We start from the raw sequence: 16,604 nt of genomic DNA, 5'->3' as shown, positions 1-16,604 counted from the left end.
TCGCGACATGATCCCAAGATGCAGAGGCAAAAGGCAAAGTGTGGCTGCAAAGTAAATTTGTGTAAGTCCAACCCAGGGAGCGTAGATGGTGACATCCCTAAATTCCTTGCAATAGCTGGTTGAGAAATGTTGTTCTTTAAACAATTTGCTCACGCATTTGTTGACAAAGTGGTGACCCTCGCCCCGTTCTTGTTTGTGAATGACTGAGCATTTAGTGAAAGCTGCTTTTTATACCCAATCATGGCACCCACCTGTTCCCAATTAGCCTGTTCACCCGTGGGATGTTCCGAATAAGCGTTTGATGAGCATTCCTCAACTTTATCAGTCTTTTTTGCTACTTGTGCCAGCTTTTTTGAAACATGTTGCAGGCATCAAATTCCAAATGAGCTAATATCTGCAGAGAATAACGATGTTTTCCAGTTTGAACGTTAAATATCTTGTCTTTTGCAGTCTATTCAATTGAATATAAGTTGTTTTTATTTACCATTTACACAACGTGCCAACTTCACTGGCTTTGAGGTTTGTATAATCCTGGATAAAAAAAACACGGAAAAAAAATACTGTTCAGTTTATACTTCACATCTCTTAATTCAGCGGGGCAGTCAGTATGTTGGAGGAGGCGCGCTCTTGGGATTATTTGTTTATAGCTCGACTCTCTCCGGAGAGTCAACAGCTGTTTCCACTGATGCTGAACAGCAACATCACCATTTTACGACATGATGGGTTTTGCCTTTTAATACCTCCTGATTAAGCACGTCCTAATTAGAGCTAATGACCCGCTCATTAAAGAACTCCGCGGCGCTCTAATTAGTATTCCAAGCCGCACACTGGGAAACACCACATGGAGGTCACAAATTTAAGGAATAAGTTGAAGTGCAGGGAGGCGGGGGGCCGGGGGGATGGGCTGACCAGAAATAACTGCAAGCCCTCTTATCAAACTGCATTTTTAAATGAGGATAATCAATATTCAAGGCGATGGATTTTCGACAGTTTACATATGCATCAAGGATCATGAATTCTTAATGCTTTAAAAAAATTCCCAGCGCCCACAAAATTTCCACTCTCCAATTTTACAGCAATCTGGCAAATCAAAAACGATTAATTATAAATTGGAATCATTACAACACGCCTCGCAAACTCACATTCACAAATTACATCTCCGACTGGGGTCCGACACGAGCGTGCTCTCCTGGTATTTCCGCCAGTCAACACGTGTTTTGCGGATGTCTGTCACGACGGGGGAGGGGAGGTTGCAGCTTGCTGCGAGGTTTGTTCTCCCGGGATGCAAACGGACTATTCCGGACAAGGCTTGCAGGTAGGAACATGATTGAATCTTAAATTACACTCAACGAGGTACACAACAGAAAACAAGGCGAAGGAACAAGGTGCCGATCGCACTTCAAGCTAATGCAAAGACTTAGCGCAGGAAACATGGAACTTCACGAAACTGTGGCATGAAACAAACAAAACTTACAGCGACACGGCATGAAGCGCACAACTAGCATAAACTATGGCATGGAACAAACCAAACTTACTTGGCAAGGCATGAGGTAAACACTTAGCATAAACTATGGCATTGCGGGAAACAAACATGAAACTGTGGCATGAAACAAACTAACATTAACTACGGCATAGATCAACATGAAACTGTGGCATGAAACAAACTAACATTAAAGGCCTACTGAAAGCCACTACTATCGACCACGCAGTCTGATAGTTTATATATCAATGATGAAATCTTAACCTTGCAACACATGCCAATACGGCCGGGTTAGATTAGTAAAGTGCAATTTTAAATTTCATGCGAAATATCCTGCTGAAAACGTCTCGGTATGATAACGTTTGCGCGTGACGTCACGGATTGTAGCGGACATTTTGGGACAGCATTGTGGCCAGCTATTAAGTCGTCTGTTTTCATCGCAAAATTCCACAGTATTCTGGACATCTGTGTTGGTGAATCTTTTGCAATTTGTTTAATGAACAATGGAGATAGCAAAGAAGAAAGCTGTAGGTGGGAAGCGGTGTATTAGCGGCCGGCTGCAGCAACACAAGAGTCAAGCTTTACCATTGGCCTGTGGAGATGGGACAACAGAGACTCTTACCAGGAGGACTTTGAGTCGGATACGCGCTACCGTGAGTACGCAGCTTTGGCTTCCAAACATTTGATCGCTTGCCCGTACGTGCGTGCCGCTATGTGCATGTCACGTACGTAACTTTGGGGAAATATATGTGCTGTATGAACTTTGCGGAGGTGAACGGTACTTTGGGCTGTGGGATTGAGTGTGTTGTGCCGGTGTTTGATTTGTATTGGCGGGTTATATGGACGGGAGGGGGGAGGTGTTTGTTATGCAGGATTAATTTGTGGCATATTAAATATAAGCCTGGTTGTGTTGTGGCTAATAGAGTATATATATGTCTTGTGTTTATTTACTGTTTTAGTCATTCCCAGCTGAATATCAGGTCTCACCCGCCTCTCACAGCATCTTCCCTATCTGAATCGCTTCCACTGCCCTCTAATCCTTCATTCTCACTTTCCTCATCCACAAATCTTTCATCCTCGCTCAAATTAATGGGGAAATCATCGCTTTCTCGGTCCGAAACGCTCTCGCTGCTTGTGGCCATGATTGTAAACAATGTGCAGATGTGAGGAGCTCCACAACCTGTGACATCACGCTACTTCCGGTACAGGCAAGGCTTTTTTATCAGCGACCAAAAGTTGCAAACTTTATCGTCGATGTTCTCTACTAAATCCTTTCAGCAAAAATATGGCAATATCGCGGAATGATCAAGTATGACACATAGAATGGACATGCTATCCCCGTTTGAATAAGAAAATCTCATTTCAGTAGGCCTTTAACTATGGCATAGATCAACATGAAACTGTGGCATGAAACTAACATTAACTATGGCATAGATCAACATGAAACTGTGGCATAAAACAAACTAACATTAACTATGACATAGATCAACATGAAGCTGTGGCATGAAACAAACTAACATTAACTACGGCATAGATCAACATGAAACTGTGCCATGAAACAAACTAACATTAACTACGGCATAGATCAACATGAAACTGTGGCATGAAACAAACTAACATTAACTATGGCATAGATCAACATGAAACTGTGCCATGAAACAAACTAACAATAACTACGGCATAGATCAACATGAAACTGTGGCATGAAACAAACTAACATGAATCTGTGGCATAGATCAACATGAAACTGTGGCAAGAAACTAACATTAACTATGGCGTAGATCAACATGAAACTGTGACATGAAACAAATTAACATTAACTACGGCATAGATCAACATGAAACTGTGCCATGAAACAAAATAACATTAACTATGGCATAGATCAACATGAAACTGTGGCATGAAACTAACATTAACTATGACATAGATCCACATGAAACTGTGGCATGAAACAACCTAACATTAACTATGGCATAGATCAACATGAAACTGTGGCATGAAGCCAATAATCACGCCAGACTGAGCGTGGGGAGCAAGGTGACTAAATAGCTCTCTGATTAGTGGTTGACCGCAGCTGAGCGTGGGACCACTAACCAGAGGCAGGTGAAAATAATAAGTAGCTATGGCAACAAACCAAACTCAAGTGTCAAACAGGAACTTAAAGAGTCCAAAACTAATAGTTCATAACAAAAACATGAACCGGACCATGACAATGTCGTGCGGGGACTACTCCACTCTTCACCCGCTCGTTTACGTCGACGAGACTGTAGGACATTTTGACAGAATGGAGGAATATATTGAGTGTGAGTCTGAAGACCACCTCGCCTTGCTGCTGTGACCCAGACAGTAATTGGGCAGTCTTTAAGACCGTGGATGTCATGATCCGTGGCCCGGATCATGTTTTGGTATTTTCGGTTAGTTTTAGACTCCCTCAGTTCCTATTTTGTGCACCCTTGAGTTTGTTTTAGTTACCATGGCTGCTTATTATTTTCACCTGCCTCTGATTGGTGTTCGGGACGCTCACCTGTTCCCCGAGCACTAATCAGAGGCATTATTTCTTTGTTTGCTTCAAGCTTCTATTACGTGAGTATTGCCTGTCTCTAGTCCATGCTAAGTGTTAGCCATAGCGTCCAATGCGACAGAGCATCATCAGACGGGGGCGTAGCAGTGCTGACGGCGAGACACAGCTGGCAGGTGATTAGATTTCACAGGTGGTACGTGTTAATCTCATCATTTGTTGTCTTTAACAGTAAGGGAGCAGGAGGGGGAGAGGATACGGACGTGAGAGAAAACTTTGGTTAAAACATATGATTATTAAAACCCTTAAAACCTGCACGCTGGGCTCTTGTCAGTGGGACTGCGAAGACGCAACTTCCACAGTCCCATAACAAGAAGATAGAGAAAAAAGAAGATGCTTATGACTACGGCGTGGACACGGACTACAATGGCGGACGCGCACACATTTTCAGGACTTATGCAGATCCCAAATACAGATCAGCATGTACCAGAAGGTAAGAAAAGTTGCTTTTGCATAATATTGCGAAACAAAACGCCAGATAATATGTCTTACCTTATACACACACCATAATAATACTCTTATGTTGAAGCACAGTACAATCCATCAAGCGGTGTGGCTTCATAGCTTACCAAAGTCCTACTAAAAACATTTTGACAGATTTTTGAGCGCCGTGTGTAATGTTCTATATTCTCAATGGAACATTTAGAGTTTTGGTGTTGTTTACTGGCCTCATCTCCACACATCTCTTATGTGTGACTGCCATCTACTGGTCACACTTATCGTTAAACCATATACCGAATAAAATTGCTTCAAGGTTGGTAAGCACAACCAGTTATAAGGCGCACTGTCGATTTTGGAGAAAATGAAAGGATTTTCAGTGCGCCTTATAGTCCGAAAACTACCGTAATAGAAAAAAGGTAGAAGTCTGGCCCCTTGGTTGCTAGATTTCTATTTGTTGAATATCCCTGATTTAGAGAAATGGTTAATATAAGTCAGGGGTGTGCAAACTTTTTCCACTGAGGGCCGCACACGGAAAAATTAAAGCCTGCGGGGGCCATTTTGATAGTTTTCATTTTCAAATCATAACAAAATATATGGATTTTTTTTTTTTTTTTTACCTTTAAGGCTACCGGGGACCATAAAGGGTCTAAGTCATTAAAATGTTAAAAACAAGTCAAAATATTATTGTTTTTATTTATTTAACGCTTACAGTAAATCTCTACAGTATATCAACTTCAGGTTGATATCAAATTTAAAAAACCAAAAAGGTTTTATGCCTTTTTTTTTATAATAATAAAACTGAAATATGCAGTATTTCCCCCACTGCCCAAAACCTTCAGAAAGCAATGTTTGATGTGAAGTAATTAGAGCCTTAAAAACATCAATAATGCAGGACACCATTGATATTAATTCATTGTTATTTTTGAGTAATCACAGTGAAAAGATAAATAAAATCCCATTAAATATATTTAGGATCCAAAAGGTGCCCCACTCATAAAGTGATTCTTTTGTATTAGTTTTTTTTTACTTTCAACACTTAAGTTACGAGATCAACTTTAGATACACTACCGTTCAAAAGTTTGGGGTCACATTGAAATGTCCTTTATTTTGAAGGAAAAGCACTGTACTTTTCAATGAAGATAACTTTACACTAGTCTTAACTTTAAAGAAATACACTCTTTACATTTGTAATGTGGTAAATGACTATTCTAGCTGCAAATGTCTGGTTTTTGGTGCAATATCTACATAGGTGTATAGAGGCCCATTTCCAGCAACTATCACTCCAGTGTTCTAATGGTACAATGTGTTTGCTCATCGGCTCAGAAGGCTAATTGATGATTAAAAAACAGTTTAGCTCGTTACAGAAGCTACAAAACGGACCTTCCTTTGAGCCGATTGAGTTTCTGGAGCATCACATTTGTGGGGTCAATGAAACGCTCAAAATGGCCAGAAAAAGAGAACTTTCATCTGAAACTCGACAGTCTATTCTTGTTCTTAGAAATGAAGGCTATTCCACAAAATTGTTTGGGTGACCCCAAACTTTTGAACGGTAGTGTATATCTTTCAATTTTACATTTGAACTATTATTTTGTTTGTTTTATGCTCTTTTGTCAAAGAAAACGTTGATGTTTTTGTATGGCAACCACACAATATATGCAATATTTTCCACATAAAACATTTTTAAAGTGAAATATTTGAAATAATTGGAGCCTTGAATAGGTCAATAATTCATTATAACATTGTTTTTTTGTTGTTGTTTTTTTAGCAATGGCAAAAAAAGAAAAATAAAGATAGACAAAAGAAGAAAAAAAACAGCCTGCATGGCAGCTTTGTGTCAACATTGCAACTTTTTCTAGTTAGATGTCACCTCATTCTACTTTTTGTAATGTTTTTTTTAATTTTTGCAATAGCATTTCCAGGCCGGTAAACAATTAGCTGCGGGCCGCAAATGGCCCCCGGGCCGCACTTTGGACTCCCCTGATATAAGTGAAAGTCTAACAGTCCCACAAGTTTGCAGGAAAAACTCTACAATAGAATACCTGAGATGTCCTCCTGTGACTCCGCTAACACGACCAGAATCCAAAGCCTCTCCCGACTGTGTGTTTTGAAACCCTCCAGCCGAAGAGACAAACACAGCCAGTAAACAAATAAATAAAAATGACAAAACAAGTCCGCAACTGTTGTTGTTGTGGACGCCAGCGTCGGTTCACAGACGCAAGTGCAAACTGTGGGAAAACAAGAGTTATTTCCCAACAGGATGCAGAGCGATGGCATCTTGGGGCGGAGGGCCGTAGGGCTGGGCCTGTGTGGGTGTGGGGGGGGGGGACATATAGAGCACGGGCGGGTGGAGGGTGCTCTAATGTGCTCTGGGAGGCTGGCAGACCCTGCTGGGGGGGTCACTGGAGGCCCTAGCCTGTGGTCTTGCCTTGGGCAGGCCTGCCACAGCAGCAGTCAGGTGGGCTGACAGACTGAGGGCGAGGAGGGCCTCCCCATGTGGCGTGCCATCAGCCCCGCCCTCTGCACAGATGTTTGGGGGGTGGGAGGGGGCAACAAGCTGCGCATCAGCACACAAACACTTGAAAAACTAAGGCAGAGTAACTATTATCACCACCAAAGTACACATTTTAATAAAATGGCGCCTTCCGCCCAGACCTGGCCCTAACCAATCTGGCGCCCTAGGCAAGATTTTAGGTGGCGCCCCCCCCCCCCACATCGGCAGTGAAGTGTATATGCTCACAAGAAACCGAATAACTTTGTCTTTGACCTTTTTTTTTACTTAAAGAAAGCAAATTAACATATTATAGGAGAATGTTATGTTATGATTATCTTCAACCGAATCACAGCAGTGCTCAACTTAAAAAACAGCATTCCCTCTCATGTGATATTGCTTAATTAACATTAATGATGTGCACTTTAACAACTAGGCTTACAACTATACCTAATATATAAAGGGGTGGAAAAGTGACTATTACCTGCAGGGCAAACATTAGCTGACCAGAAGGCAATAACAATGTCAACAAAAAACACCTGCTTAAAAGATCTAATACAAATGTCCCTGAGGAATGTAAGGTGGGAGTACTGTAATTACCTAACGTTACATTATTATTTTCCATAACAATTTAGCCCCCTCCACAATATTAACCCGACGTTAAAACAGAACTAGCTATTTATTGATTAGCAGTTGCCGAATCATGTAACATTAGCTTAATGCTAAAAAGCCAGGTTACTATCACATTCTGTAACAGACAAATAATTTCATGTAGGCTAACGTTACCTACCTGCTACCTCTGTCTTTTTCTCGTTTCTCCTCCTCTTCTTTTCTCTTTTTTCTTCCCTGGGCACCTGACAGTTTTGGCCGTTTTGACATCTTGTGTTGATTTTTTGATGTGGTAAGAGTCATGATACGGGAAGGGAGGGGGCGCACCGTGCGGGGAAGTAGGGGGTGGGGGGGCGTAATGTTGTAACAAATAATATTTCTATTAAATAGGCTTTACTTTGCATTTTAATTAACGTGGGATTATTTTTTGTATTTACAAATAATAGTACCAACTTTTTTTTTTTTTTTCTTCCATTTGTGGCACTGGTTTGGCGCCCCCTGATGGATGCCGACCTTAACATTTGCCTATACGGCCTATGCCATGGGCTGGCCCTGCTTCCGCCCAAATGCTGCTGAGATCCAGCACCCCCCCCCCCCCCCCCGCGACCCCAAAAGGGACAAGTGGTAAAAAATGGATGGATGCATGGGTTCTTATCAATACCGGTACCAAAATGTATTTCGATACTTTTCTAAATAAAGGGGACCACAAAAAAAATGGCATTATTGGCTTTATTTTAACAAAAAAAATCATGGGGTACATTAACCCTTGTGTAATGTTCATATTGTTGTTACTCAGCCAGCGTTTGAGGGTCCATCAGACCCACAAACGCTGGCTGAGTAACAACAATATGAACGTTGCACGGAAAATTTCAGTTTCTGCATCCCACTGTCAATACGTGGACCTTAGGGTGTTGTGTTTTCCCAGAATGCAAAGGAAAGTTGGCGCGGGCAAGGCGTGAAGGTAAGGACATGTTTTATTTTAAACACTAACAGACTACAAAAAAGGAAGCAAACAAAAAGGCGCGCACAACGGAGGATAACAAACTTGGCTAATGAAACAAAAACTTGCACAAAGGCAGAAACTATGAACGTGAAAACGAAAACAACACTAACTGTGGCGTGAAACCGCATGAAAACCATGGCATGAAACTATGGCTTGGAATGAAATGTAGCAGAGCTAAACCGAGATAGTAAGGATCATGTCACCAGGACGATCAACAGAAAAAGACAGGCTTAAATAGCAGTGACATGATTAGTGACAGGTGCGCGAGTGCAAAGCGTGAGACAGGTGTGTGACATGAGGACAGGTGAAAACTAATTGGTTGCTATGGTGACAAAACAAACAAGAGTGCACAAAGAGTCCAAAAACCAAACCTGAACATAACCAAAACAAAACATGATCACACAGACATAACACCCCACACAAGGTTGCAACATTGTTTGTCAACACTGTCTGCTCTCATTTTCTCGCACATTTTACCCTCTGATGTTCTGTGTACCTACACTCTGTCCTCCTCCTGTCTAGGCCTGCTGTGTGTGTGTGTGTGCGTGGGTGGGTGCGTGTGGTACACAGAACATCAATTTCCACACTTCTATTAGCCCCGGGTCCAGTGGACCCGGACATCTTATATGTAATATAAATGTGTAGGGGGGGTGTATGGTGTGTGGTCATTAAATATGTATTCTGATATAGGTTCTTCACAGAAAATGAGCCAAAGTCAGTGAGTCTCAGTTTGAAAAATTAATTAATTGTATCATTTTTATTTTAATAAAAAAATGAAACCGGGTCCCACAGACCCAAACACCACACATATGTTTATTATTGCAATCGAAGAACAATTTAGTCCTTAAATAAAATAGTGAACATACTAGACAACTTGTCTTTTAGTAGTAAGTAAACAAACAAAGGCTCCTAATTAGTCTTCTGACGTATGCAGTAACATATTCTGTTAGTTTCCATTATTTTGTTAAAATTATAAAGGACAAATAGAAATGGCAAGATTGATAATGAATAATAACCATAATTACCTCCATTATCAACAATACAATTGTTTCAAATATACGTAATGATAAATACAAAAGAAAGCGGATAAATGGAGGGGAAGAAAGGGAAGCAAACTGTATTAACCTTGTAGATTGTTATAGTAACAATTTAGGGATTTCACCATCTACAGTCCGTAATATCATCAGAAGGTTCAGAGAATCTGGAGAAACCACTGCACGTAGCCATAATATTACGGACCTTCGATCCCTCAGGCGGTACTGCATCAAAAAGAGACATCAGTGTGTAAAGGATATCACCACATGAGCTCAGGAAAACTTCAGAAAACCACTGTCAGTAACTACAGTTCGTCGCTACATCTGTAAGTGCACGTTAAAACTCTACTATGCAAAGGGAAAGCCATTTATCAACAACACCCAGAAACGCCGCCGGCTTTGCTGGGCCCAAACTTATCTAAGACGAACTGAAGTGTTCTGTGGTCTGACGAGTCCTCGTTTCAAATTGTTTTTGGAAACTGTGGACGCCGTGTCCTCCGGAACAAAGAGGAAAAGAACCATCTGAATTGGTATAGGCGCAAAGTTAGAAAGCCAGCATGTGTGATGGTATGGGGATGTATTAGTGCCCAAGGCATGGGTAACTTACACATCTGTGAAGGCACCATTAATGCTGAAAGGTACATACAGCTTTTGGAGCATCTAAGCAACGTTATCATGAACGCCCCTGCTTATTTCAGCAAGACAATGCCAAGCGTGGCTTGGTAGTAAAAGAGTGCGGGTACTAGACTGGCCTGCCTGTAGTCCAGACCTGTCTCCCATTGAAAATGTGTGGCGCATTATGAAGCCTAAAATACCACAACGGAGACCCCCGGACTGTTGAACAACTTAAGCTATACATCAAGCAAGAATTGGAACAAATTCCACCTGAGAAGCTTCAAAAATGTGTCTCCTCAGTTCCCAAACGTTTACTGAGTGTTGTTAAAAGGAAAGGCCATGTAACACAGTGGTGAACATGCCCCTTTCCCAAAGACTTAGCGCAGGAAACATGGAAATTCACGAAACTGTGGCATGAAACAAACAAAACCTACAAGGACACGGCATGAAGCGAACAACTAGCATAAACTACGGCATGGAACAAACAAAACTTACTTGGCAAGGCATGAGGTAAACACTTAGCATAAACTATGGCATTGCAGGAAACAAACATGAAACAGTGGCATGAAACAAAATAACATTAACTACGGCATAGATCAACATGAAACTGTGCCATGAAACAAACTAACATTAACTACGGCAGAGATCAACATGAAACTGTGGCATGAAACTAACATTAACAACGGCATAGATCAACATGAAACTGTGGCATGAAACAAACTAACATTAACTATGGCATAGATCAACATGAAACTGTGGCATGAAACAAACTAACATTAACTACGGCATAGATCAACATGAAACTGTGCCATGAAACAAACTAACATTAACTACGGCATAGATCAACATGAAACTGTGGCATGAAACAAACTAACATTAACTACGGCATAGATCAACATGAAACTGTGCCATGAAACAAACTAACATTAACTATGGCATAGATCAACATGAAACTGTGGCATGAAACAAACTAACATTAACTACGGCATAGATGAACATGAAACTGTGGCATGAAACAAACTAACATTAACTACGGCATAGATCAACATGAAACTGTGGCATGAAACAAACTAACATTAACTACGGCACCTGAGAAGCTTCAAAAATGTGTCTCCTCAGTTCCCAAACGTTTACTGAGTGTTGTTAAAAGGAAAGGCCATGTAACACAGTGGTGAACATGCCCCTTTCCCAAAGACTTAGCGCACGAAACATGGAACTTCACGAAACTGTGGCATGAAACAAACAAAACCTACAGGGACACAGCATGAAGCCAACAACTAGCATAAACTACGGCATGGAACAAACAAAACTTACTTGGCAAGGCATGAGGTAAACACTTAGCATAAACTATGGCATTGCAGGAAACAAACATGAAACTGTGGCATGAAACAAACTAACATTAACTACGGCATAGATCAACATGAAACTGTGCCATGAAACAAACTAACATTAACTATGGCATAGATCAACATGAAACTGTGGCATGAAACAAACTAACATTAACTACGGCATAGATGAACATGAAACTGTGGCATGAAACAAACTAACATTAACTACGGCATAGATCAACATGAAACTGTGGCATGAAACAAACTAACATTAACTACGGCACCTGAGAAGCTTCAAAAATGTGTCTCCTCAGTTCCCAAACGTTTACTGAGTGTTGTTAAAAGGAAAGGCCATGTAACACAGTGGTGAACATGCCCCTTTCCCAAAGACTTAGCGCACGAAACATGGAACTTCACGAAACTGTGGCATGAAACAAACAAAACCTACAGGGACACAGCATGAAGCCAACAACTAGCATAAACTACGGCATGGAACAAACAAAACTTACTTGGCAAGGCATGAGGTAAACACTTAGCATAAACTATGGCATTGCAGGAAACAAACATGAAACTGTGGCATGAAACAAACTAACATTAACTACGGCATAGATCAACATGAAACTGTGGCATGAAACAAACTAACATTAACTACGGCATAGATCAACATGAAACTGTGGCATAAAACAAACTAACATTAACTCCGGCATAGTTCAACATGAAACTGTGGCATGAAACAAACTAACATTAACTACGGCATGGATCAACATGAAACTGTGGCATGAAACAAACTAACATTAACTACGGCATAGATCAACATGAAACTGTGGCATGAAACAAACTAACATTAACTATGGCATAGATCAACATGAAACTGTGCCATGAAACAAACTAACATTAACTATGGCATAGATCAACATGAAACTGTGGCATGAAACAAACTAACATTAACTACGGCATAGATCAACATGAAACTGTGGCATGAAACAAACTAACATTAACTACGGCATAGATCAACATGAAACTGTGGCATGAAACCAACTAACATTAACTACGGCATAGATCAACATGAAACTGTGCCATGAAACAAACTAACATTAACTACGGCATATTTCAACATGAAACTGTGGCATGAAACAAACTAACATTAACTACGGCATGGATCAACATGAAACTGTGGCATGAAACAAACTAACATTAACTACGGCATAGATCAACATGAAACTGTGGCATGAAACAAACTAACATTAACTACGGCATAGATCAACATGAAACTGTGCCATGAAACAAACTAACATTAACTACGGCATGGATCAACATGAAACTGTGGCATGAAACAAACTAACATTAACTACGGCATAGATCAACATGAAACTGTGCCATGAAACAAACTAACATTAACTACGGCATAGATCAACATGAAACTGTGGCATGAAACTAACATTAACAACGGCATAGATCAACATGAAACTGTGGCATGAAACAAACTAACATTAACTACGGCATAGATCAACATGAAACTGTGGCATGAAACAAACTAACATTAACTACGGCATAGATCAACATGAAACTGTGGCATGAAACAAACTAACATTAACTACGGCACCTGAGAAGCTTCAAAAATGTGTCTCCTCAGTTCCCAAACGTTTACTGAGTGTTGTTAAAAGGAAAGGCCATGTAACACAGTGGTGAACATGCCCCTTTCCCAAAGACTTAGCGCAGGAAACATGGAAATTCACGAAACTGTGGCATGAAACAAACAAAACCTACAGTATGAATTCAATCCAACAGTTGTTGTTTTTTTTGCTCCACGTGTTAAAGAGAAAAAAGGGCAGGTAACAGTTCACGGGCAAGAGTATGCACAGTCAATCTTCAGCGCGGTCGTTCCCAGATGCCTAATTTAGTATAATCCACTGTAAGGGGGGGTGCAAAGATCATGATGGCATGACCCGGACTCTTCTCCTGATCGACGAGGCGAGTGAAGCCTCTGGCATGACTCTCAGCATGGGGGAAAAGAGCAGCTTTCCTCACCTCTGCTCAAACATTCATCACACCAACTTTCTACCCGCAAACACATTCCAAAGGGAGACTGTCAACTCCCATCTAAAGCTTCTGCAAAGGTGGCGAGGAGGCAACTTCAAAGTTTCCCGGGGTGCCTGGGGTCGACGCACGCGTCACGTCGCGGGGAGAAGAAAAAAGGACGGACGAGAAGGCGCATCCCTCTTCAGTCAGAAGGGAGGTCATTAAAAGGCCATGTTTACACCGTCAAAGAGCAGCCCCGCGTGACCCGCTTCTTAACACTTCAGCAGGAATCACTTCAGGCCAGAGTTTATGTCTCCATCTCTGTGCGTGCAGGCCATACCAGAGTGTGACGGAGTGGATGATAACGGCGCTCATCACTCGTCTCAACAGGTCTAATTCACGTCATAAGAGTACTGGTATTAAAGTAATTGGTGCATGTCAGGTTCAAACACTGATGACATCTATTAAACAAGACAAGAGGCAAAGAATTAAACAGAGACAGAATTCAATTTGGACTCAATATTGAGGAGAGTCGTCTGTACACGGTACCCTTGCGCAGTATCTTAGCACGCTCTGCCAAAAGATTGCACGCCTCCTTCTTTTATTTTGGACCACATGGCCAGGGCTGTTTCCAAAGGACAAAGGTCACAAAAAGTTCACAGAAGAGGTCGTAAACAATTCACAGAAAAGGTCAGTTCAAAAAGAGTTTGTAAAATAGTTCAAAAAGAGGTCCATAAAATAGTTCAAAAAGAGTTTGTAAAATAGTTCAAAAAAAGGTCCATAAAATAGTTCAAAAAGAGTTCGTCTGGAAATTGGGCAGATCCTGCCATCTCTCCGCTTTGAAGTCCTTGGGTTAGAACATTATATTTCTGTTGATTACCATACATGAGAGAAAACAGGAACACCTTCATCTTAATCCCCCCCCCCCCCCCCTACACAGTGGAGTTTTACGAGCCTTACTCTTGGTAGGTTTCAAAGACAGCTTTTGTGTCTTCTCACCAGACCCTGAATGTAACGCAAAGTTTTTTGTGATAATTTAGAAACAATTATTCTAACAGTGCTAGATACTTACATGTGCAGCTCATCTTCAGAAATGTTTGCGAGATTGGTGGTCAATCAATCAATCAATCAATCAATCAATCAATCAATCAATGTGTTAGAATAATTGTATCTAAGTTATCACAAAACTTTGTGTTACATTTAGTTCAGCTCGCCCTGCGAGAGGACAAAAGCGGTTTTTGATCGTAAAACTCCACTGTGTAGGATGGGGAGTGACATGAGGGCGTCGGTTTCTTTGATGTATTGTAATCCACAGGAAGATTTTTTCTTGACCCGAGATCTACAAAGCGGAGAGGAGGCAGGGCCTGACCTCCCTCCAGGCACCGTTTCTTTGAACTGTTTTACGACCTTTTCTTTGAACTGTTTTGTAACCAAAAGCGACGGCTGTTTACGACCCCCCCTCCCTTAGAAACAGCTGTTGCCATGTAATCAGGGGAAGTCCAAATAAGAGAGGAGGCTGTAGCGGTTGATTTAAGGACATAATTCACCACACCTTTTTACTTGACTTTGTCCTCATTATTCACTGCCATTATTCTATTGTGCACATAACAATGTTGTTCTTGTTTACATTCATATATGCAGTTAAGAGTGAGTAATTCAGTGCGGCACCTTTAAGTGGCCGTCAGGAGATTCTCCCAAAGGTGGGGGTTTGTTGGTTCCGCCATTTTTGAGGGTGTGTGACGTAAGCCTTCATTCTTTCTGGTTTTAGAGGAATAAACGACGCACACATTTTTGTGTGTCAAACGATACTTAAAGTTGTCTTGCTTTCACACTACAAGCGCAACAAGGCGTACAATCTTTCGTCAGAGCGTGGGACGACCCTGGACAAGGGTACAGTGTCTATGCGTTTCTCCTCATTGAGCTAAATTTAATTCTGTCTCTGTTTAATTCCTTGCTTCTTGTCTTGTTTAATAGATGTCATCAGTGTTTGAACCTGACACAATGTTTCCTTATATAGCCCTAAATCACGAGTGTCTCAAAGGGCTGCACAAGCCACAACGACATCCTGGGCTCAGATCCCACATCAGGGCAAAAAAAAAGTCAATGTCAAAAAGGGAAAAGAACAAATATATTAAGTAAGACAAAATGAAGCATTTTATTATCAAGCATATCATTTCCAGGCTTTCGCGGGCCACATAAATTATGTGGCGGGCCAGATTTGGCCCCCGGGCCTTGAGTTTGACACCTGTGCCTTGGAGGGTTGAAATTTGATAGGCAACTAATAACATTAAAGCTTAAATATTAAAGACACAAAAAAAATCTTGTTTAGGGCCACAAAAATCCTGTAGATGGCAGTATTTTGAGTAAACTGTTGGGTTTCTCAGTGCGTGGGACTGTGTGGTTCTAGAACTGCATGTTTATCACAGATGTTTACAGACCTGCTGTGCAGATTTTGTACCAACAAATCCAGTTAACCCGTACTTGGTAGACACGGAGTGTTCCTGAAGAAAGCGAAACAAAGTCAAACTATGCCATATCAGGAGAATCTAATAAAGTACGAGAGCACATTTGAATTGGAAATCCAACAAAGCGACGGTAACAACCTCGCACACTCACTGGGAAGGCAGGAAGAGGGTTAAATGAACAAAGCCTTGAAAAAGAGTCCAATTCTCCAGCTCCTGCCCCAATCCTCGCGGTTACCCCCACAAAGTACACAAGAAAAAAGAAAAACAGTAGCATGCATATCATTCATTAGCGAGCAAATAAAAGACATTTCTCTCTAATAGCGCCCCCGAATCCCAGAGCTCTGCACCGCGGCGCGAGGAACTAAAGGAACGAGATGCAAAAGGAAGCCGTCTCCCTCAAGTGCTTGTTAGGCCCAAATTATTATGGCGATGAATAATTTTAAAAATAAATAAGAAAATAAATAAATAAAAGACGAAACATTTATAGATCTAAGTATTATCAGAGGAGCCGCGGGTCTGTTGCCAAGCTCTCTGGGCCCGTTTG

The sequence above is a fragment of the Entelurus aequoreus genome, linkage group LG21 (genome assembly GCF_033978785.1).
Source record: "Entelurus aequoreus isolate RoL-2023_Sb linkage group LG21, RoL_Eaeq_v1.1, whole genome shotgun sequence".
In the NCBI taxonomy this organism is placed as follows: Eukaryota; Metazoa; Chordata; class Actinopteri; order Syngnathiformes; family Syngnathidae; genus Entelurus; species Entelurus aequoreus.
Note: the sequence above shows the minus strand (reverse complement) of the source record.